The 24,499-nt window shown below is 43.3% G+C and overlaps 1 long non-coding RNA gene across 1 annotated transcript; it reads right to left on the reverse strand.

The window, feature by feature from the left end:
* Positions 1-2,398: 2,398 nt before the first annotated feature.
* LOC121063962 lies at positions 2,399-20,785 on the reverse strand. The gene is made up of 5 exons (XR_005816245.1): positions 18,045-20,785; positions 16,561-16,634; positions 14,914-14,992; positions 11,647-11,796; positions 2,399-11,292 (listed from the first exon to the last, which is right to left on the reverse strand). It is a non-coding gene; the product is annotated as an uncharacterized LOC121063962 (long non-coding RNA).
* Between the last annotated feature and the right edge of the window lie 3,714 nt (positions 20,786-24,499).

Below are 24,499 nucleotides of genomic sequence, written 5' to 3' on the forward strand. Positions count from 1 at the left end.
CCACGTCCTCTTCTCAGAATGCAGCCGATTTCAGTCCTTGGCGTTCCTGGGGCAGTGACAGCCCTTGGAGGAGCAGAGCCGGTAACCACCCTTCAGCCTCCCCTGCTGCTCCAAAATGCCTCCAAAAATGCATCTTTACATGCTTATTTTTCAGAGAACAACAACAAGCTTGTTTCACAACAGCTTTTGCTATGCTTTACTTACATTTCTTTCTCTTACTCTCTTCAAGGAAGAAAACACATGAATCAAGCCTTTGTTCACATCAGCATTAAGCTTCCATGGCGTAATCCATATTGCACAGAGATGCACATCGGCCACACGTTGTCACCCCTGCAGTCATGCACAACTCGGGATCCCACCTTCATGTGACAACATCTGCCTGTGTTGGCTTCCAGTCTCAAAATGATACTCTAACAAAACCAAATCTTAAAATTGAGGTGCCCGACTCCTCAAAATTACTGAGTTTTTTTTCAGGAGAATTACTCCTGAAAATTACTGAGTACTTTATACATTACTGATGCTTTGCTTGCACCTTGCTGCTTAGAGTATTGTACTGGTGCTGCTGGTGAAGAAAATGGCTGCTGTTGGCAGTAGAGGGTCAGCAGTACCTTTAACACACATAGCAACATGCAAAAACTTCCAATTTTCAGACAGACAAATTTCCAGTTCTAACACTCAAGATATTTAGACCTCTGAGCTCTTCCAAACTGATCATATTTGCCCAGGTGTTTTGCAGGATGCTTGAACCAAGCAAATATCAACATATGTCTAATTATTAATTACTGCCTTGAATGTTGCTAAATAGCAACAGAGGAGTGACATGGAACATAGAAGAACCCACAACCGTTTAACAGCTGAGTCACTTCACGTCACTGTCAAAGCCCAGGTCTGTAGCAATATAAAAGAGGGTATGAATTATCATTCATGCAATTCAGAAAAATAAACACTAGAAAGTACAACTTCGCTTTTAAGAAAATGGGCTGATGAACCACAGAAAGAAAGAAACTAGGAAACCATCGACATTAATGTCAGAAACTTTGCAGTCAGTAGATGCCGCCACCAAGATAGTTAGACAACAGTTTGGTACTTGGCATACAAACAGCATTATCTTAAAAAATGATTGAAACCTTTCACAGAAAAATAAATCTTGTTTGTAATTTTGAAAATAAGCTTACAAGAAGGCTACTTTTTAAAAAAAGTATCATACTCTTATTCTAAATTTTCTTTGGGCTTTCATTATTTTGCTACACGGCATAGGTTTTCACATTGTGCTAGGAAGCAAAGCAATTACAGACCATACCCCACATTTCAGTCACTGTCTGATAAGTTCAAACCTCATCCACCTCACTGTGTATATTCTATTCTTTGAGCTGCTGATCCTAGCTGAGGCTGGATGCTGACCAGCATCTGCAGCACCACCCAAAGCTGGCAGGCTCTGCTGCTGCTGCCACCACTGCCACCAGGGTGAATGATAGAGTGGGTGACGCCAGCTGCCTCCAAGGAGTCCAACAGCTCACCCCCAAGTACCAGCCCAGCTACAGAGCTGTTGGGCATGCTGAGAAAACCCCGCAGAAGATCCCTTAACAGCTGCCACGCTTTTGCCAGGGCTTAATTTGTTAATCAAGAATAAATTCCATGAGACTGGGGAAAAAACTGGCACAGCCGATGATCTGCAAGCCTAATCAAAGGATTTCTGTGGTCTCAAGCTTGAAGCTGAGCTGCAGTATTAGGACATGCTGCAGAAAATGAGTATACATAAAATACATAAAATGAAGAATGCAGCTGTTGACAGCCAGACACCGAAACAATTTGTTTAAAAAGAAAACAACTCAAAGAAAATATACTAGCAACTTCACTGCCTTAACAGAAGCAGATGCAAAATGTCATAAAGTGATGATTAGAGTGAATTGCCTGAATGCATAGTGATGTTGTGCAAGATGGATCAGTTTAGAAATGTACAGCTTGTGATGAAATATTTGCTTGTTCCAAGCCATAAGAATACAGAACATTGAGTTTTGTGTTCTGAGGGCGTGGAGCTGTTTGGTGGAGCCAAGGCCCTGCCATCCAGAGGGCACCCTGTGCTCCAGCAGGCAGCACCTTCTCATAACATTGTCTTTCCTCTTGCTTGGGGAGACAGACCCTGGGAAGCTAAGGTAATGACCCTAACCGGGCACATCTCCTACTCTTCCACGGTGCCAAATTTCAGGCTTGTGCCGTACCAAGGTCCTGCCAGAGACTGTGACAAGGACGATGCTAACACCAAATAGGTATCATGCATTTGATTTGTAAAGCCTGCCCAAGAAGAGCAGTACATATCTGCATGTGTGCCTGTGTGCACCAGACTCTGACTTTGAAAGGAAGCTGTTTGTTTGGGAGAACTGATTCTCCAAATTTTTTTTTTTTTTTTTTTTTGCATAAGAGTTCTCTGGCAGTTTGCCTGATTCCAGAGCAGGGTTATTTTGCAATTATTGTCGTCTGCTTTGCCTTAATCTTCTTTTTCCGTGAGATGCACTGCAGCAGGACAACCCTGTGGTGTACTCTCTTGCTCCTGCTTCCAGGAAACAAACTGATGGCTGCAGAGAGGCAGGGGAGGCACCAGGGGAATTGAATGGCAGAAAGGACCTGGGGGTGGTTTCCGTCTGCCGATGCACATACCAGGGGTAGGAGCCATACAAAGATGTATGGGAACAACCAGCCCTTCCCACTCAGCCTCCCTAATGACCCATGTAGCTAGGGGTTTTCCTTCCAAACATACCTGCAAGGCCCTATTGCCTGTGCCAAAACAAGGAGGAGGGTTGTTGGATGCTGCCTCAGGTTTTTTTTTCGCTTGGCTTTCAGAACAAAGTCTGGCCCAGAGATCTTCCGTAGTGTGACTGTGGCATTCACTGTCCCCAGCTGAAGGAAGCAAGGTCCACCTGCCACCTGGCTTCATACCCTGGTTTGTGTGCAGCCCTGCTGAGTTTTCTCCAGAAAACCTGTGCTGTTCCCACAGGAGTGCTATGGCTGGGCAAGTCTGCAAAGAGAGCTCCTGCTTTGCTGTGAAAGAGAGCCACGGATCAGCCTCTGACCAAGAAACTCAGCTGCAGGCAGATGCCTGCATTGTGAGAGCTGCTCCGCATTTATGAATATGAATTTATTCTGGGAATCCCAACATTTTCTGGGAAAGATGGAGGAGTAAAGGGAGGGCCTTGGATGGGAAATACTCCTCCAATGTCCTGAAGCTGTAAACAAAATTTCAGCTTCCAAAACCAGGCTAAGGAGTAGATGTCACAGTCCCCTTACTCATCTTTGAATATTCACTCATTTATTCAAATAGAGAAACCTAAGACATTAAGGGTGTTTGAAAAACACATATAAGTAGTCTTACTCCATGTAATTACATGTTCCAGTCCCTTCTTTTTAGGTTTTGAAGGAAATGAGTTACCTTCTGTATTTTGTCTTATCCCTTTATCTCAAGATTTATTCTTAGTTCTCTTATGCTCTCAGGTTCATTCACACGCAAACGTGACATCCTAACATATCACTAAATATATATATTTTTGCTAACAAAACTGGAAATCAAAGATGCTCAGATTTCATTTGGCTAAAATAAATTTTTTTGTTAACGTTTGCTCACAGTCCCACCATATGTGTGCATATCTACATACACATTTTCTTAAAGTTGTTCAGGAAAAAAGAGTGCCTACCACTGGATACACAATTTTAGAATAAGTCTAGTAAAATTAATATTTTTAGTGGTAAAGAAATACTGACGTTAAAGCCATGGTGGGAGGGAGGAAGGCAAGAAAGGGTCTGATTTTTAATGTTCAGAGAGCAGCTAAAAGAAAAGGAATGGTACTGTGCTAAGATAATGAAATCCAAAACATGCCCCTGACATGGAAAATACACTAAATGCCTTACAGGTTAGGCTTTTTGAAACACAAAAGTCATCTCGTTTGTTTTTAAAGTACATTGCAACCAGAAGCATCAGTAGCTACTAAAGTGTGTCTGGTATGGACATCAAGCATGAACGACTGAGTTTTCAATCCCCTCCGGAGGTTTGATGGACTATTGCTACTGTTGCTAAGCAGCTGACATGAATTGTAAGTGAAGTGGTCAGAGCAGTATTTCCACAGCACACAGAGGAATTCAGATCAGCAGTATCACTTCTGCGAGCCTAGCGCGCATTAAGAAAACCAAAGCAAATACATCTATTAGCTCAATAAACGTATGGTGAGCTGGGAATTCTCGTTAATTCATGCAGTAAGGGGGTACTTGCTAATTTGTTTGCCAGGAGCGTTAATAAATAAGATCCAGCTGAGCGTGACCTAAGCCACAGGACTTGTTCTCACTCAGCTCTGAAAAAATATGAGCAATTAATAAGGCAAAGAGCAGAGGTTCTCCTAGAAGGAATTGAGTATTTGAAAACAATTAATTAAAAAAAAAAAAAAACAGACCTGCTCAGCTGGAGAAAGGATATCATGTTGTTTTTGTTTTGAGCACACACACACTACTATTATTAGGACTCAATTTCTAGCAGAAGCAGAAAACCAGATGGTAATCCCCAGTCTCAATAAATGGGAGTATTTCCGTGTGCTGTCATCTGCTCACCCCGTCTGCACAGCGTGAACTCAAGGACCAATGTGGGGAAACAGAAACAATTTCACTGACAGGCAGACTTGTTGCTATATAAAGACAAACATTTGTGTATGGCATTCATTAAGGTCTGCATGTTGTTAAACATCTGGTTACAAGAATGGGAAAAAATTTCAGTGATCGATTTTTTCAGATGAAAGGTATTTTGCCCAGTCAGGGTTAAAGGGTTCCACATTTATATATGCTACTACCAAACAAAACCAATTTCATAACTTACCTAAATAAATGTGTTTAAAATTAATTCATAATTAACAAATTGCAATATTTTTGTAAGACATTCAAATGCCTTTTGACAGTTTTTTTTAATGTATGTTTAATATACGTTCTTTCTTTTCTTTCTGATAATAATGATGCTGTAGCAAAAGTTGTGTAAAAAGACACCTTTGCACCCTACACAAGAGAGGAACAAGTTACAGACAAAATTTACACTAAAGACAGACAGACCTATTGGAAAAATGGGAGAAGATAGAAAATTAAATGTATTCACAAAAGCAAACTAATGATCAGATGATCATTATGATCATCTCCCATGATCAGATCCCAGAGCTATTAAAGGGATTTGAGATTTATATCAACCCTGCACACTGGTCAATCAAATCCCAGCCTCCGCTCCAGGCAATATTCAATATTTCTGAACGATGAACCAATCCAAACCACAGTACAGACCAAGGTGTGCACTTCAAAGAAGTAGATATTATGGATATATTTAAGGTATTGAAGGAGCATTTAACGTACTCTTGTGTGTTTGACAGAGTTTCATTTTCCAAAATCTAAATATTGACATTTAGATTGTTTTGCTTATCTTATCTTAGGTGTTTGTCCTTATAGTCCCTGCACCTCCTGGGAAACAGATATTGTTTTTTCCTCATATTACAATATACCCACTTGAGAAACTCTCATTTGACAGCAAAGCAAATTTGTATAAAACAGCAGAAAGCACCAATGCAACTAAATATTTCTTGTTGACTCAAGAAACTCTTGTTTGTTTGTTTGTTTTCCTTCAATGTAGGCTTTAAAAAATTTCTAATTTCCTGAAAACTTGGGGGGAGGGCGGGGGGGAGTGAGGAGCAGGAGCTGTTGAAAATCTAAAATTTGCTACTGTAAATTTCCATTTTGCAGATCCACCCTTTTTCTTCAAAGAACATTTCATGCCAGTGCTATCAGGGGTGGCCATGTCAACACCTACATTTTAATACTGGTAGATGAGAAGCTGTAATAGTGCACTAACCAAACTAATTGGAACTACTCACGTTGACAGCATCCTGACAAAGGCTTTGACATTTAACGATTTCATCTGAGTCAACTTTCTGTGAAAAACCCAACATCTGAGTCAGTTTTCTAACCCACTGGTGATTTTGAGGGGGCAGAGTGCTAAGGGGATTTAGCGTTGCTCCTTTCTGTATAAAGCTCACGGATTTGAATTGTACTTTAATAGAAAGCACAAGACTCAATTGCTGGAGCTTAACTTCAGTCTGAGCAGTTAACTTTCTCTGAGATGAAAAGATGGACCAGAGTTGTCATTTTATTTTAAGCAACAGAGTATTTGATAATAAATCTTAATAAAATTAGAAAGGAATAATATTACATTACCTTTACCATGCTCTGGCTCCCACCTGGCTATAGCAGATAATTAGGGAACTGTTGACCATCTGGATTTGGGGTTGAGGCATGTTGTTAAAAAATAAATAAATAAATAAATGTTGATTTGAAGACCAAAAAGTGAATCCTGAAAGCCCACTGGCATTCTTTCACATTCTGCCTTGCTTTCCTGTTCCTCGAGTACCTTTATTATTTTCATATGCATTTCAAAGGGAATTTTAATTGCTTTAATCTATATTTTGAACTGCCAAGCTATACTCAGTGCTAGAGAAGTGACACTACAACATGAGCCCTGTGACACACTCCCAACTCTAGGGCTTCAGGTGGCAACAGATGAGGAACCTCTTATCCTATGGTCAGTAAATGCTAGCAACCACTCTCTCGGAGGCTTTTCCCTACAAGAAACATCTGTTTAATGTTCAGAATCAGGCCACCTGTCCTTTTATGCCTAAGAATCCCATATTAATGAGACTAGGAACCATTTTTTGGGGGGTTGTCCAAACATTTCACAACAACATTTACTTACCCCGATGGCAGCCTGGGTGACTCACGGCTCCTGCTTTCTTAATCTCTAGCACTTTGTCCGGAGTCCCACTGCCACTGGCCAGCTAGAAGATGGTGACATTTACTGCTGCCCCACTGACAGGGATGTGCATCCACCTGTGGCCACATCTTGGGAACCCAACCTGGCTTCCCCCCTGTTCCAGCAGTGGCCAAAGGCAGCTTCCTCTTGCTTTTGGCCATGGGGAGTAGGCAGCCTTTATTTTGGGCTGCCATTTCATGGTTCCTGGGTCATGCTTTTGTCATCTGAGGAGCTGAATATGCCACCTTATGTTGCTGGGGCTGAGTAGACTTGGCAGCTGGTATTTAGGTATTGACAGAGGTCTTTCCTATTTATCACATCAACAGGATTTATAGCTGGGATGTTTTGAGTGGTCTTAGTTTTGAAGGTCCTAAATGGTATAGCAGTTGTCTATGTTAGAGGTTAACATTTTGCATACCATCTTCCAAAAGAAGTGCTATCGTTACAGCTCTTTGTGTTTACAGGGGCCTCTGAGGGTCTGCGGACCATGGAGGATTCTTTCCATGGGCAGAAGTAGGCTGACAGCATTTGGTAGCTTGAGCAGCCACTGAGGAGCCAGGCGTAATTTGAGCTGCTGGGTGTGTGACCTGACTGGAAGGCAGCGGGTGCCCACAGCTCTGGGTGGGCACTGACTTCTGCTATTTTGAGGCCAAAGACAGGAAATAAATGGCAATGAAAGGATGCAACCGGAATCAAGCTTTGCACTGTCCCAGAAATTGTTTTAAAACTAGAACCAGTACTTAATACTTAGCTGTGAGGCAATCCTTCCTTCTTTCTCAAACCATCAAATGCCTGCAAACCACCAAATACCTACGGGAGCTGCAGCACTCTGCCACCTTGTGAGGCCAGGGAAAAGAGCACGGGCAAGAAGCCCATTCTGTAAGTCACTGATTAGGAGGAAAACCTTGGCTTCATTTCCAGCTGTGAGCACTCTGCAGCCTCAAGGGATTTTGCTGACCCTACAGTGGTTTGGCTTTCTGGATGAGTACCTGACCAGATCTGCAGCCCCAGCCTTGCCCTCAGGCTCGTTTCCTCCTCTGGTTTCTAATTCAAAACCAAAACAAACTCTTGGTTTCATCCTTCCTTAAATACTGCTGCTCCCCCTTCCCATATGACATCTATGAGCTAATCCCACAGAAACCTAGTCCTCCTCCAACAAAAACCTGCCACCCTGTCCTCCACACTGATATAGCAGCTAGCTATTACTGTGCCTCTCAACAGCATTTCCTTCAAACACTTTTCACTTAGAGAGAAAATCTACCTACCCCACTGGAACATGATGATTGCTAATGAAAAATATATTACAGCCAGTGTTTGTTACGTGATTGTGTTAGAAGCCTCATTGGGCAAAGTTTTCTGCAAGAAAACAACTTGGACAGCCTCAATGCAAGAGTTAATGCAGAAATGGGAAGGCTTGGCCCAAGCAGAGAAAGCAGACACTGATGTCTGAGAATACTACCTGACTGTCAGCAGCCCTTCTGCAACCACCTTTGGATTCAGTATCAATTAGCCATTGCTTCCTATCGCCAGAACAGCCTACAACAACCAATACTAAACTGGAACATTTCCCATGGACCCTTATTTAGACCTGCAGGAACCAAAAGTCGTTACTTCCCGTAAGAGTTATAAATCCCAGCCAGTGAGGAGAACTACATTTATCACACACTTCTCCCTGTGTATAGCGATATAGTGTGTTTATTTGTGGGGTGAGTAAATAAGTATTCAGTTTAAGCCACATGGGGCTTTCTGGAGGCTTAGAGATCAGCTTATCTACTTGGCAGACATCAAAACCCCTTCCAGTAAGTACACTACAGCCAGCTGGTGCTGTCCATGGCCAGCAGGAATTCCCCTGTACTGGTCAAAGTCCATCCTCTCCTTCATTTCCTCCTGCCGCTCAATGGACTCTCGTCACAGTTTCCCTTTATCACATGATAATTGAATTGAAATAGAGTAAGTTTAGAACAGTGCTCCAGGGTGCTTTTCCCTTGAGACTCAATCACCTGAAGGGGCAGGATGCTTTCATGGTGTGGCAGCCCTGATGTGAAAGCTTGCTGGAGAGCTGAGGAAGACACACAGCAAACAGCAAGACAAGACATTGCATTCAGTTCACCAGCATTTGTTAGCAAACAAATCTGCAAGCATTCAAAAATACAAAAAGCTCTAAGCAATAGCATTTTTTGAAATTAAAGTATAGTCATCTTCCTTCTAACCTTTAAAAAATATGAAATAAGGTGACTGGGTTTTGAGCTATGAGGTTTAAGAACAGAGCAGGAATGATGCGGGCTGTTTACCTGTATGTGATTTAACTAACAGTGTTTGCTCTGTTACAAGCCTGTTGATGCAGGGTGTCTTTGTTAAACTGGGAATCGGATATGTGGTTTCCACAAAAAGTATAGCGGCAGACTTCTATGTCTGAGAGACAGGAAGTAGCTCATTTGAAACCCGTAGGGGTGTTCTGCATTACAGGGCAAATATTTGTACCCAGCCATGGCAAGAGGCCGTCTCAGACACACCCACACATGTGCACCTCTACCCCTGAATTGGGAACTAGACATTCAATAAAATGGGACCCTCAGATCATTATGCAGAAATGAAATTCATACACCAGGTCTTATCAGCGGGATTAATGTAACCAGGTTTCACTAACCAAACAGACAGGAACGCTTCAGGGTTACAGAATACGAGATTTGATAACCCCTTAATGAAAAGGGCCTACATCCCAGCAAATCCCAAAAATACCTAGCAGTACTGGTGGTTTGAGGGAGCCAGAACAGGTCTGGATTTGGTAGGCTGATTATTGGAGAAATAGAGATAAAAGAGAAGTCTTTATACTAACTGGATGTGTCACCCCTTCCAATGTATCCTCCACCTCCTGTTTTTTTATGGGCCTGCTGGAGCTCTCCTCATCCTACAGGAGCCACAGGGACTCACAGAGGATTTCGGAGAGAAAGGGCTGGCACCACAAGGGAGCTGCTTCCAATTCCCAAGCAAGCATAGGAGAGCCTGCTCTTCCCTCAACCCAGAGCAAAAACGGAGCAACATCTGCCTGAGATGGCACCACCCCTCTGCTCTCTCCCAGCCCCAGTTTAACACCCAAACGTGTCAGCGCTGCCATCAGCACAGGACAGCCAGGCACATAGCAGGCTTCTGTACACCTATGTGGCAACACAGGGCAGAAATCCACTACGACATCCTGGTGTGAATCCAGGGAACCTTTTACATGCCTCCTCCAAGTTTGGGGAGGTTGTGTAATCCCCTTAAAGCAGCACCCAGCCCAGCCTGCACTCCAGGAGGGCACAAACAGCTCATAATAACAACTTAGCTGTTTCTAGAGGAGCAGGAAATTACTGTTGTTCTGATTTGTGGTATGACTGGACTTCAGAATAGCCTGTGGCATCTACCCTTTCTATCAGAGGTGCTAAGTGAAGACGGGACCCTTCACAAGCTGCCCAGTACGTTGCATACTCCAGCTTTAGCAGCAGTCAAGGCAAACTGAAGAAGGCCAATGAATCACTTGCTTCTTTGTTATCCAGGAATTTTTTTTCCTGTCTGAATTGGAGCCCTTCTGACTCTTAGTGCAAGATAACCAAATGGGACTAGTGGAGAAATTAGGGAACATCATGTAACTCTCCTTTAGGATATGATCTAAAAGCCTTTTCTTCCCACAAAACTCAAAGCAGCCAAACCACAGGACAAAAACAGCTCAGAGCCCATTGTCTGCTTTTCCTACACTGACAAGATGCTGATGATCTTCGCTCTGTGGAAAAACAACTTCAGCGAGTCACTCCTCAAACATGCTTTTTTATACTCTATTTTCCCTGTTTTCTGTATTCATTTCCCCAAGCATGTCCTAAATAACATCTAGTTATGTATCATATTGTACATGGAAGCAATTAGTTTTATAAATTAATCATAACGCACATTTAAATTTACATCACACTTGCATCCAAATCATCATCACATTGTCATGGTTATATTATTTACTACAACTTAACTGCCACCAGTCTGTTTAGGAAGAAAACAACGCTCATAGAGGACCCAGCCATTCCATAGGTCACCGTCCTTGTAGTTTCACTCTTGCAACTGAAACAGAACTGAAGTGTATCTGAAAGTCACCTATAAGGTATTTACATGCAACATAGAGTTCAAAAAAAAACACAACACATATGGTTCAAGTGTATTTTTCAGACAACCTATCATTACCTCTGAAAGCATTCTACAAGTATACTCCAGGATATAGGCAGGATAAATCTGGTTCTTCTCAAAGATGACAAAAATTGAAGGATTTTTTTGATTGTCTACACAGCTGTCCGAAAGTCTGTTTGAAATCTCAGGTCTGGAGGGAGGGCAAAGGTAGGCCTTGCTGCCATGAACAAAGTCTCCAACAACAGCTAAAGTTACAAACATGCTGTGGTAGCCTGTGCTGGATGGGCAGTACCGATAAGAGCAACTGGCATCTCTGGCAATGTAGCTTCCTAGGGAACAGAAAAAGCCACAAATATGAAAATGCTTAAACCAAAACAGCAGATGTCTGCCATTGACATTCTGGCAGCCAACATCTCAACAAGTACCTTGTTCTCCTTCCTCCCCCAGGTAGCTCTGAACACATCCTTGCCAGATGTTTCCCCATCGGTTTATTTTAAAGCATCAATAGACAGAGCTGATCTGGCAGCTTTCACCACTGCTTTTTTCTGGTTCACTGGTTACACAAGGTCTAAGGAAATAGAATCAGGCCCACACAGCAGGAAGTGCAGCTTGTGCTGAACCCTTCCCTGAGCTCTAGAAACACCCTGAGAGTTTCCATGCAGGTCCAGCCCCTGTGTTTGTACCTTTTCCATACATTGTCCCATGAGTGCCACAGATCCTCCAGTTGAAATTCTGCTTGCAGATGGCTAGCGCATGGAATAGATTCATCCCGTGGAACAGGAGCCACTCATCCAGCCCTGTCCTTAGCTTCTCTTTTTCATGTGCTCTTCTGCCTAGAGAAAAACATATTTAGCATATGCATATACCATGCACAAACACTTCTTGTTTTTATGGATCTCCTGCCTTTGCCACCCAAATCATGCTCAGATCCAAATAATTTGGAGGATGGAACAAAAAATGTTGTGGTCGTATGACCTGTCCCCAAGTGCATGATAGAAAACATGCACGGAGCACACATGGGAGCATTGCCTTGGTCTCACCAGCAAATCTCTGTGTACCTGACTGAACCAGAGCCCGTGATGTTCGTAATCAGAAGAGGCAAAGGATCTGAGCTAAGATCCTTTTTTTCTTGTCCCTCTGTCACATGCCAGAACAAAGCCTTTCATCTAAAATCAAACTGGATGGTGTTTTCCAGCATGCTAAGGGAAGACGTGTAGGACCAGTGCCCACAGCTAATTTCTGTTCAGTACTGTCTTTGTAAAGCTTTGTTAAAAGAGAAAAGGGGGGGGCAACCTTTCTTTTGTGGTGTTAGATCTGATCTGAGCAGATTATTATACCAAAATACCAACCAAGCTAGAACACCCAGACTGGGATTGATCACTTAATGATGGCCCTCAAAAAGATTTTTCTTCTTTTCTGATCATATCAGTGACAGGAAGGCCAAGATAACTAATGTGTTAGATGATTTTCCCCAGTCATGCTTTTCCCTGGCCTCCATCCTAAGAAAAGCGTTTAAGACCTTCTTTCTTGCAACCCAGTGATGAACCAATAACATTTTGAGCTGGAAGAGGAATCTCTGTGCCATCATAAACAGAAATATTCCCACTGCACTTCATATTTTTAAAAGAAACTTTGCTAGTTAAGTAACAGGAGATATTTCAGAAATGCAAGGTTGTCTTGGTGAGGGCAAAGAGACCCAGAAAAAGAAAAATGAATTTCTGATATAATTTGCTGCTATTCACACCTCATATATGGATAAAGACAACAGATCACAAGCCAAACAGTGCACTTTCTCTTTCTCTGCAGCCTTGAACTCAAATTCCTGACAGAGAGCGCACACTAAGTTTTGGTCTCAGACTTTGATTTTTCTGATAAAACACTGGCCAGTAAGCCAACCACATTTTCTACAAATTCAGTATATCTAACCTCAGAGAAGAACTGAAGTAGTCTCTTGCTTAGATTGAAAAGTTTTCAGTTCCTGTCTCTATCTGAGGGGTAAAATTCATTTAACCAACTAAATCCATCCCCTCACTGACCATTAAATCAAACCCAACTACTAATTTCTGATGTTCTGTTCAGTCACGGCAATGCTTATCACAAAGAAATGCTACACCTACAAGACAAGGAGCTCGCTCCAGCAGAGTTTTGACTAGATTTTTTGATGAATTTGTGGGAAATGCTAATGCCAACTGGAACCACTGTTTTTTTGCACAGACATTCAGTTTTGGTGCTGTTTTTCCTTGGAAAACCTCAGACTCAGATTAGCTCTGGTTACTATACTCAAGCCCAAGTGACCCTATCCCATGCTCTATTTGTGAAATGATAAGGGCAGACACCAAAAACAGGGAGACTTAGGTTCAGTTCAAGTTTAGGATTAAGTGTAGGTCTCCCATATCCTGGGGAAGCAGTCCACCCACTCCTCCGGCTGTGGTCAATCAACCTCTCAGATTTCATGTGAAAATAAAAGTCTGGCCTTCTCCATTTTGAATGGGTACATTGTAGTTGTGAGAAACCAAACAGCAAAGAAAACATTTCCCCATGTTGTTCTCCCAACAAGGAGGTTATGTACAACCCAAGCTTGTAATGCCTGGGGTTGTTGTTTTTTCCTAAAAAAGGTCATAGAACAGAATGGTTTTAGAATAGGTTATGTAAAGACAGAGTTACAAGATTTGCGTGTGCCCCAAATCTAAACCCCAGGTTTATAAAAGCCATCTCTATAATAAAAAATCTCTTAAGTTGCTGGGGTTTCCTAATCAAAATATAAATTTCACATAAATTCTAGGTCTAATTCCACAGGGCCCCAACCTTTTTGCTATTCCCCTTCCCATTTGTGGAATGGGTTATTTCCTCATCATAAATCACGGAAGCGGAGCAGCCCACTCGCAAGAGACACTCCCATGCCCATAACAGTTCAGACCTCTGAGGTTCTGAATCCTCTGCAGTCTCTGTAATCCTTCGCTGTCTGCTGAAATAGGTCCTTGACTGCCCTGTATTTGCTGTCAGTGTGGCTTGCTTCCACCAGCTGAAGAAAAGTTAAGGCAACAGAGCCCAACATGTTACAACTCTTTGGGCTACCCCTCCCAGAGGACCTGGGTGCAACCACAGGCTGGATTTTTTTTTTCCTCTCACTTATTCACAGTCCTTCCCTCACTCTCACTCCTGTCCCCAGTGTGCTCTAAACTCTTACTCCAAGGGCTTGTCTGTAATACAAAGGAGCTATTGCTCTCTGTGGAGCACATTTTTTCTGCCCAGAGAGCATCTGTAGTCCTAAGCAAGCTGAAGCGAAGCTGTGCAAAGACACTAGGGGGTTCAGAATAGGTTCCCAGCTAGAAAAGAGAAGGTGAAATAGTTCTTCAATACTAAACGCATACTTATCTTACATGTGCACTAACTCCTCTGTTTACAGGAGCCCTAATGTTACTGTAATGAGTCATCAAAACAGCTTTATTTATAATCGCACTGCCTGGTGTTTCAAAAATACACAAGATCTAAATCTCATTATAGCAATACTAAATGAGTTGATGATCCCCCTAAAGCACATGCTTTGACTTGAAATTCTAGAGCGTGACTGAGCTTTAAAGGAGAAAGAGTCCTGTGAATAGGGAGCACTGAGGCTCAACCTCCAGACCATCAGCTGTCATCTAGGTCAAATCAAAAGCACTATGGATAAAGCAACATTTCTGTGCACTGACCTTTTAGATGTACAATGCCATGGTGCATCACATGTGCAATGGACAATCTTAACGAAACCTGTGTCCCCTGGGAAGCTCTTCTACAGAGTCATCCTTGTCCCTTTTGTCACTGTAAATTTTTAAGTGACACATTTGCAGGCTAAAAACTAACAAAACCAGCACATGGACTTGGGCACATATTTTAGATTTGCACAACACAAAACCATTGCAGACTATTACTTTTCCCAAAGGAGTGAACAGATGTGAAAAGTTATATACCTCATATCCTATTTCAGGCATGGCTGAATGGTCCCAGTCTGACAGAAGCAGATGACATGTGTCAGCAGCATCTGATTGCCTGTTTAAGACAAGTTTAAACAAGATTAGCAGACTCAACAGTTTCCCGGTCATGAGATGTAAACTATCCTTCAGGATACCTCAGAAAAAAAGCATCTCTATTTTACATAAACTCTTCTCCCTTGCTAACATGAGCTGCAGGAAGAGACCTTCCACGTACGTTATAGCGATGCACTGCGCCAAGATGCGTCACAAAATGCTTTCAACAAGCCTTTTCCTTTCTTGGTCGGCCACATGCTTAAAAACATAATGAACAATGTTCTAACATAGTCCCACCTGAAGGACAGCTCTAGAAGCAGAATCCCTGTATCACCTCTCCTTACCACTGCCAGGCCATATTGGCTTTTTCTGCCAATAAGATACAAATGAATAAATAAATAATCCATGCAGTGGCACAGACAGTTCACATAGTACCTGTTGAAACTCTAAGAAACCATTAAAACTCTTGTTTTCCTGATTTTACCTAGATGCCTAGGGCAGAACTGTTGCAATTCAACCTATTAAGAAGGAAACCAGAGAAGGAAAAGGCCACTAAAACCCATCAGATTTATCAATATTTGCCTTTTCAGAGAATCATTTAGGTTGGATAAGACCTTCAAGGTCATCAAGTGCAACCATCAACCTGACCTACTGAATCCCATCACTAAACTACATCCCTTAGTGCCACTTCCACACATCTCTTATATACTTTCAGGGATGGGGACTCCACCACTTCCCTGGGCAGCCCATTCCAGAGAGCGATGGGGCCTCCCCTCAGGCTCCTCTTCTCCAGACTAAACAGCCCCCGCTCCCCAAGCCGCTCCTCACAACTCATTTTCTAGTCCCTTCACCAGCTTCTTTGCTCTTCTCTGCTCATGTTCAAACAACCCAATACCCTTCTTGTGGTGAGAGGCCCAAAGCTGAAGACAATACGCGAGGTGCGATCTCTCCATGCCAAGCACATGACAAGGACAGTCACCTCCCTCGTCCTGCTGGCCACCCTACTGCTGATGCAGGCCAGGACTCCACTGGCCTACTGAACCTGTGCACACTGCTGGCTTGTGTTATTTTTTTCTCCAGAGCATTCACTTCTTTCCCATTTCTCTTATATCCCCTGACCGCTAAAGACTCTACCCATTTCTTTTCCAACAACCTTGTGCTAATTTCCCCTAACTGACATCTCCATTCTTCCAGCCACACTCTTTCTCCTGCTCCAGACTAAAGAATCCACAGATCAGGATGTGAGCCTTCTTCCCTGAGCTTCCCAGATCATTACTGGGCTGTGTGGCAGATCAAAGGTGCATCTTCCCCAGGCTGTAGGACTATGCAGGCCTGGGTGGGACACTGTTTCACATAGTCACCAGTACCAGCCTTGACTGAAGAATGTACAAAGCCACCCTAGAAACACCATTACGGTAAGGTTTTTCTGTCTCCATCAGATTTGCTTGAACATCTATGTAACTTCACATCAGCAGAAAGTGGAAAACTGCCCTGCAATCTCTAGGCCACTGGAATTTCTCCTGGTGTGCTCTCCTTGCAGTGTGCCTGCCAGAGCCAGGAAAATAATGAGCCTAACATACCATGCCTTACCTTGTCCTGTGCCACTGGTTGCAGCGCTCGAACTTCTGCAGATTTTTTATCTCCGTGTGAACATTCAGATTTCACTGGACAATTTCGTGAAAGAGAAGACAAATGCATCAAGAATGAGAGAGGAGACCTTTGCCATCTGGGAACATTGCCCAGGAGAGCAGATGTCATTGTGCAATGCAACAGGATTAGCCTTGCACATGCTGCTCTCCTGCATCGAGCCCCTCCTCTGCTCCCTGACATTTCTGCTTCGGGCATTTCACTGTCACTCAGAAGACACCTGCACAGGGGGATTCACATTGTGGCAGCTAACTGAGGAGCTGATTATCATTACCACCCAATTTCACCTTGTCTTCCCTTCAGGTAGACTGTGCCTCTGAAATCACCAAGGCCTGGGGGTTGCTAAGTTGGCTTCCAACCAGAACTGGGTCATCTTGTGGTGCTGAGAAAAGGGCCCCTCGCCTCTCTGACCTCATGCAACAGCTCACATAATGCTATGGTAAATGCTCACAGGTGCTTAAGTATTGCCTGCGAAAGTTTTGAAAGGTTTGTGGACATCTTTTTGACTGTGCCTCACTTCACTCAACTGGAGTATAAAACACAGCATGAGCTACAGCGACGGTGCTCAGCCACCTCCTGAGTGCTAACTCACAGCCCACTTGTGAGAGATGTTGGACAAACTCCTCTTTGTCCAGCTGTTGGAGAAGTCCACCAGAGTAACCATGCCCTTTCTCCAGCCTCACACAGGAGAGGGCATAGCTTTCTGCTATACCTCTTGCTCCCTCAGACTGGTGTGGAAGGTGTGCACACCCTCCTCTAGACAGAAGACATTCACTTTTTTCAGCTGTTTAACATTTAACATTTGAATTGTCTCCTTAAAATGTGACACATCATGAGCAGCAGTCATTGCACATAATTTCTTTCTAAGCTCTGCACAGAACGTACGCATGCCATAGAAACTCATATACAGTTCACAGTCATCTTATATTGTGGTGTCCACAACCTTCCTTCCTCTCTCCCAAGGCAGTGGCCACAGAAGCTTGTGGGGTGTTTTTTTGTTGTTTGTTTGTTTGGTCTTTTTTAATTTGTTTTTTCTTCTACTTGGAAAAGCCCTTATTATACTTCCATTTTTCAGCCCCTGATTTCCTGATTGTAAATAAATAAAAAGCTTCCCATATTTACAACCTTAATACAGTATGTCATAACATCAAGGAAACAGAGGCATTGCTCTAAAATGGCTCTCTGTTTAGACCAGAGCCACCCCCAATTTCAATTAGTCTGAAAAAAAAATGCTTCAATTTTCTCTATTTTATATTTTATTTTTTTCCCCTTCCTCTTGCACTAAGAGCAGCTGCTTGTACTCCATGAAATGTGCCCTCATTGCTTTTGCATCCAAGCTTAAAAGTACTGTAAGGACATTTTGGAAAAGGAGCTGCATGACAGCCCCACTGTAAGTATGTCAAGAGTTAACCACACAGATCTTTTACCTCTCTCATGTTTCCGTGAACCAACTTGAAATTCAAAAGGGCCCTCCTGATGAGTTTGAAATCACTGCTCCGCATCTGCAGAAGTTATAGAGGCAGGACCCTGCTCCGGATGCTACAAAGGAGAGGAATATTTGTTAGCAATGGTTTTTGTGGCACGCTCAGCAGAGCTGGATTTCACATCTGTGTGTGCAAGTCATGGGGAAGAGCAAGTGATATAAGCCCATCAGACGGTGGACTCATCTCTGTGCCCCAGCAGCATCTCCCTGCTGTCTTTACCAGCCCCTGCATGGCTGCAGATCGGAGGGACTCCCTCCTGTCCCTCTCCTCTCTGTCTCCCCCCTCCAGGGACTGCAGGTGGCTGCAGTGCACTCTGATTATCTGTGCGCATCACCTCCCCGCACCTCCCCTGTGCAGTGCCACCCACCTTGCTCTCGGCAGCTCCTCACCCTCCTCTTCCCTGTGGCGAGGGAACAGTAGCTCCCTCGAAGGAGGAGGTGCGACTACAGGCTCCCAAGTTATTTCCAAGAAAGATTATTGAAGGGGATAGCTCCCATGGGCCTTGATGGGTAAAACAGGTGGCTTTCACTTGCTTTTTTCAGCGGAAGTATGCAGAAAGCAGACCCTTCTCACATGCCCAGAACTTTTGGTTTTTTAACCAAATCCCACAGCCACCTGTAAAGGCAGTCTGTTTTCAGAGCTAGTTTTCTGAGGAACATTGAGGAAAATCAGCAGAACTGACAGAAACATTTGAGGTGATCAAGCAAGCAGTGGGAGAACATCTGAGCCTCACTCATTAAATAAAGCTATCGTGATGAGTTCAAAGCAAGGAAAAGGAGCTCCTCCTTCAAACAACATTCATTTCAGCTGTGGGAATACTTGCCACAAGTTGTTGCAGATGCTAAAGGTTTACACAGGTTTAAAAAATAATGGTATAATTACTGAAGGAGGAATTCATCCAGGCTTAATACGTATAGATACCAAATCTTGACGCAGGAGATCCTCAAGATAAAATTTGCTAGAGGCATGAAGAGCATTTGGGGGAAAGTATGGCTACATGCCTGCCTCGAACTTAAATTTTCCTGTGGGCACCTGTCACCCACTGGTGGAGATAGGATCTGGGGCTAGAGGTAGCTCCTGTCCTGATGTACCACAGCCTTTCCTTCAGTTGGGGTGAAGCAGCCAGGAGGAATGGAGCAAATGGCCTAGGGTGCTGGGCATGAAAGGGGGATGTTAACCTCATTCAATACAATGGTTGCATTGCCAGTACCAGCAGCTTTCTATTCATCAGCAACAGACAGCACAGAACTATGTCTGTGGGCAATAAAGAAGGCAGATCAGCTTCTGGCAGTCCTGGAAGCATTCTTGATAACCCTGCAGCCACCACCACAGGCAACCTTGCCTCTCCTGTCACGCTGAACCCCACAGGTACTGCTCTCATACTGCTGAGAACCTGCTTGAAACTGGAGAGCGACTTTCTGTTTGGCCTGAAATGCCTTCTCCATCTGGGCAGAGGTTACAGCACAGTTGTTGGACATTAGAAAAGAGAAGGAAAATATGCACTGGAAGACAGCTGTGTGTTAAAGAGCCTGCAGAGCTGTGTTTCATTTGCCAACCAGGGTTAATTGCCTACGAACTGGAGTTCCCCAGCACAGAGGCCTACCCCAGCCCTGACCCCAACACCCACCAGAAGCTGTTTTCTGGGCTCTCCCCCTGCTTGTTCCCAGCACAACACACATGGACCAGGCCTGTTGGCATGGCCTATCAATGGGGCCCTGTCCATCTCTGCATGCTATGGGGCCAACCAGCCCCTCCTCAGCCCTTCCACTTGTGGCTGGAGGACGTTGCCGCAGGTTTCAAAATGGTTGTGTCTTCCTATTGTTCTTTGTCAGCGCATGGGATAGCTTTCTGGCACTCTTCATCAGTGAGTTATTAGCATCTCCCAAAGAAAAGAGCACTTCCCTCCCAGATGCGCACACACAGCAAAAATGCTGTTTAGATGAAAGCAATTTTGAAAGTTTCTGGTTCAGCCAAGAAAATAAAGAGTGCTCAGGCTTAGACCTCACAGGGTCCTGAGGGATCTAAGTAAAATCACGAGACGTGCTGAGTAAGTCAAAATGCACTTGAGCTGTGGGGAGGCCCTACGATACCCGAGACGAGCTTGCACTACCCAATACCTGAGATAAGCTTGCAAAGAGCAGAAGAAGGGGCAGCCCCTGAGGGGAGGATGGCACGAGGTGTTGTCTGGGGGAGAGGTGCTTACCTCCTCTCCATGCTCCTGCCACTGGTTCGAGTTGTCCAGCCCATACCAACAGTTTCTTGTACTGACCAGTGCATTCTGGTGCCCCTACCTCACAGACAAATCCCTAAATTGGGCCAGTCCCCCAAAATTACTGACACTGAGCAGGAAGGATGGACCTGGGGGCCTCACTTCTCCAGCCACCACTGTCCTCTCCGCAGCAGACCCTAAAAGCTAGTTGTGGGCTTCATCACCTAGAGACACAGCAACCCTGAACTGAGCACCCTGCACTTTTCCTCCAGCTGACTCTCACCTCTGCTAGACTCATTCTTTAGCCACTGGCAGATTTTTCTTGTCATCTACATTTTCAGATTTCTCTGGAAGATATCTTGAAAGAAAACATGAAGGCATGCAGAAGCAGAGCAGTTATTCAAGAAATGCTTAGCTCTACTGCAGATCCCAGTGCTGCAACATGATGCAGATGCTAGAGGTTTGCAGCAAGTCAGGAAAGACTGAAGAAACCCACAGGAGAGAAGAAATCTCTCATTAAATACAAAGGTGTTATTTAGTTATTATCAGTGAATTAGGAAGTCCCTGAGCTGCACATCACTGGCAGCAAGGGATGCCTCACTACCTACTGCTCATCCTCTTTTCCAAGGATCCAGCACCTATCGCTGCTGGAGACCAGAGCCAGGCTAGCACCCTTTGGCATGTCCCTGTTCAGCCACTGCTATACAGAAAGGAACACTATCCATATGAAAAATTACTGATGTACCCATACAGCATCTTATCGATGGCTTTTTTCACTTTATTATCTCCACAACATGCGGTCATTTTCTATAGTGTTGCTCCTGCTTGAACTGGCAGCATGAGCAGTGCAGATGTGCCCTCTTGGCCACCTGTAACGGCTTCTGTTTTGATCGCATCACACAGTGAGTTTTGAGCTCTTGCAATGCCACTCCTAGGTTTTGGTTTCAAACTATCATCCTAATGCTTTTGCTTTTCTTTTTGTTGAATACCATGACTTTATTTTTCTAATCTTTTAACTGTATTCCTGTCCAATAGCTCCAGCAATCAAATCACAAAGTAAAACAAAAAAATGAGATTTTATTATTATTATTTCTCCCCCATTTCATGTTTTGTCAGACATAAGCAGCATCTCCTGTACTTTCCCAATTCACACAATTAATTTTATAGTGAATGCTTTTAAAGATGTACGTTCCCTCTGGCTGGGACAGACACTTCTGCTGGTTATAGGGCTCCACGAGGCACATTCAGGAGAGATACACATGTATTAAATTATAAGTGAGTAACTATTTCACCTTTAAAATTTATGTCTTATTTCTGTGAACAAACTTGAAGTTTCAGAGTGCCATCCTGATCTGCTTTATACACCTTCTCCACCTGGGCAGGGGTCACCATGGCTGCAGCACCAGTTGAGTGCTACAGAAATGACAGAAGTGGCAGTACCTGTTACAGGCAATTGACATTGAATACTCATAACAGGGTCTTTGTAAATGTTCAGCATAACATCAGAAACGTATTTAATAGTCAGAATAGTGCCACACTGTATTTTAGAGAAGCAACTTTCTGAATCCAAGTTTTTTGGCTTCCTAGTGAGTTGTGACCTACCCTGCCCTCCCTCAAAATATGCATGTAATGTATATATGCATGTGGTGTTTGTGTGTGTGTACAGGGAAAAAAAAAAAAAAACAGCCTCACAGCCTCAATAATTATCTTAGTCACTCCTAGGACATATAGCTGTGCTTAGAAGTGGCATTCAGGAGCTCTCCTGAGAGCATCAGTGAAAATACAAGGGTTGGTCAGCAATGCAGAAATATGGAGAAAGATTTTCTGCCACCTTACAGGTGGTCCTCACCAAAAACAAAACAAAATAAAATTTGAAGCAGTTGTTCCCCACTAGTGGCTGAGACTTGGAGCAGGGTGTCAGGGCTGCTGTGGAGTTTACCTGCTTCCCATCCTCAACCCACTGCAGGGAATCATCTGGCCAGTACCAGCAGGTCTCAGTGCCGCTGAATGAGCTGAAGGAACAGCCAAAAAGTGCAGAACTGACTGGAGGAAAAAAAAAAAAAGTAAAGGGGGAGAAATGGGGGAAGAAAGGATCGGTTTCTAGCAGGTTGTTTAAAAGCAGTCTCAAGAGGGAAACAGCAGGAATTCCTAGACGTATGTTATTTCATAGCCCTGAAAATTGTCTGGTTTCTGAATCCTCAGGGAAGAGAACAAATCCTAAAACTTTTTTTTTTCCTTTGCTTGAACCCAGACATGCCATTTTCTGCTGTGTGAGTGTGCCAGCCCTTGGTATGTGAGCAGACACCTGACGCTGGGTAGGTGGCAATAGTGTTATTTGGTTCTTACCAATGTTTCAATTGTAGAAGTCAGTATTTCTGATTCTCTCTGGGTTCATCAGCAAAACCTCAGCAGATGTTGGAATAGATCACCCATCTACAAAGTCCACGTCTCTTACACTGCCTGCTTTCAGTAGGTTGAGCAGGATGAGCAGCACCTCCAAAATCTCTGTGAATTCACAGTCAGTCATTACAGAATGCTGTTAATTTTTATCTCATGTGATAGCATTTAGATAGATAAGACACCTGTTAATTGCCTCCCCAGCTGCTATGTAATGAAGCTTTTTCTTTACCTGTGAGTCTCATTAGTTACGTTTCAGAAAACTGCCAAATACTATAAGTTAACAGGAACAAGAAGAAATAGAAGTTGAGGAAAAAAAGGAAAAATTCCAAAAACTGATCTGAGAATGAAGGAAAAAAAAATAGAGAAAAATAGGTGAGCAGAACACACCATGGAGTTACTCAGACAATACAGAAACAGCAGCAACTGCAGGAAGCCCTAATGGAAAAAAATACATTTTTGATGGTGCTGTGACAAAGTTGAGGTTTGGTTATTAGCCTGCAGTTTTGTGCATTGAAACAAATCACATCTAAGACTATACTTAAGAAATATGAAGAGTATTGTGTTTGTAAGGAACTCGAGTTGCTCAGTGTGAACCCCCCAAAAAAGGAAGGGGTTTTCAAGCCATTTTGTAAGAACTTTCAGTCAAATCAGTTATGTGAAGATAGGGACTTACAGGAAGCAAGAATGAAAGAGTGCACAAAGTGTTAAAGAAAACAGAGACCAATGTGACTTCTAACATCTCCTTTGAACGTGGCAAAGGGAAAACAATTTTGAAAAAGAATTTTAAGGAGACTGAAGCTGCAGATACAGCCCAAGAGAAATGATTCAGAGAACACACAGTGGTAAAATGCTGCTCTTTGGGAATGAGTAAAGATACAGCTTCCTCCAGTGGTTAGAATATTGTATGTAGACACTTGCCAGGTATTTACAGGTTGAGCTCTGGCACACTGATTAATGGGTCCTTTGACATTGCAGCAAAGCATCTGGAAGGAAAATCTAAGCTTATTCAGAACAGATGGATATGATCCAGGTTAGCCTTCCCTATTCCTTGTACTTGTAGGCTAGATGTAAAAGCAATCCTGGAGAGAGAGTTCAAATTGGTTTGGGAAACTGTGTCTAGGACTCAAATACAGCAGACAACAGGCTTCCTCAAAAGAAGCATGACAACAAAAGAACAGGAGCAATTGGAAGAGGTTGTTCCCTGGGCAGTGAAAGTCTGATTCCTGATGATCTACCTCCTGCAGCCCCGAGCTGAGGACTCTGCCTTTCCCACAAGCCCTCGGTCCCACATCATTACCACAACCACATGCTAATTCTGGACTATTATTGCCTCGGTCCAGAAACAGCTTTGATAAATTTAATTATTGAGCACATCACAAGAACAATGTCTGTGTTTTCTCACAGGTTATGGGGCTCAGTTTGATTTTTAGGAGTTTAAGTGCTTTGGAAAACAACATGCCATTCAGCACTTTCCATCGAGCGTTAGGTTTGTACAGTCTAATCAGCCTGTAATAAATTTTGTCAAAGTTGTTAAAAAGATTCTTAAAAAATGCTGAAAAGTCACACTTGGCATGAGTAAATTAAAAGAAAGCCTGAAAACTTGCTGAGGTGTTATTTAATAGAAAGCCTGGAACAGGTGCATGAATATGTAACCAACAACATTAAAACCAGGTACTACACTACAAAGACCTTAGAGCACCACCACCAGGAAATCAATTAGAAATAAACTACGATGAAAAGACCGCTTGAGCTAACATCTTTGCAAGAGAAAATTAGGTACGTCTCAGTA

Source organism: Cygnus olor, chromosome 1, assembly GCF_009769625.2.
Source record: "Cygnus olor isolate bCygOlo1 chromosome 1, bCygOlo1.pri.v2, whole genome shotgun sequence".
Classification (NCBI taxonomy): Eukaryota; Metazoa; Chordata; class Aves; order Anseriformes; family Anatidae; genus Cygnus; species Cygnus olor.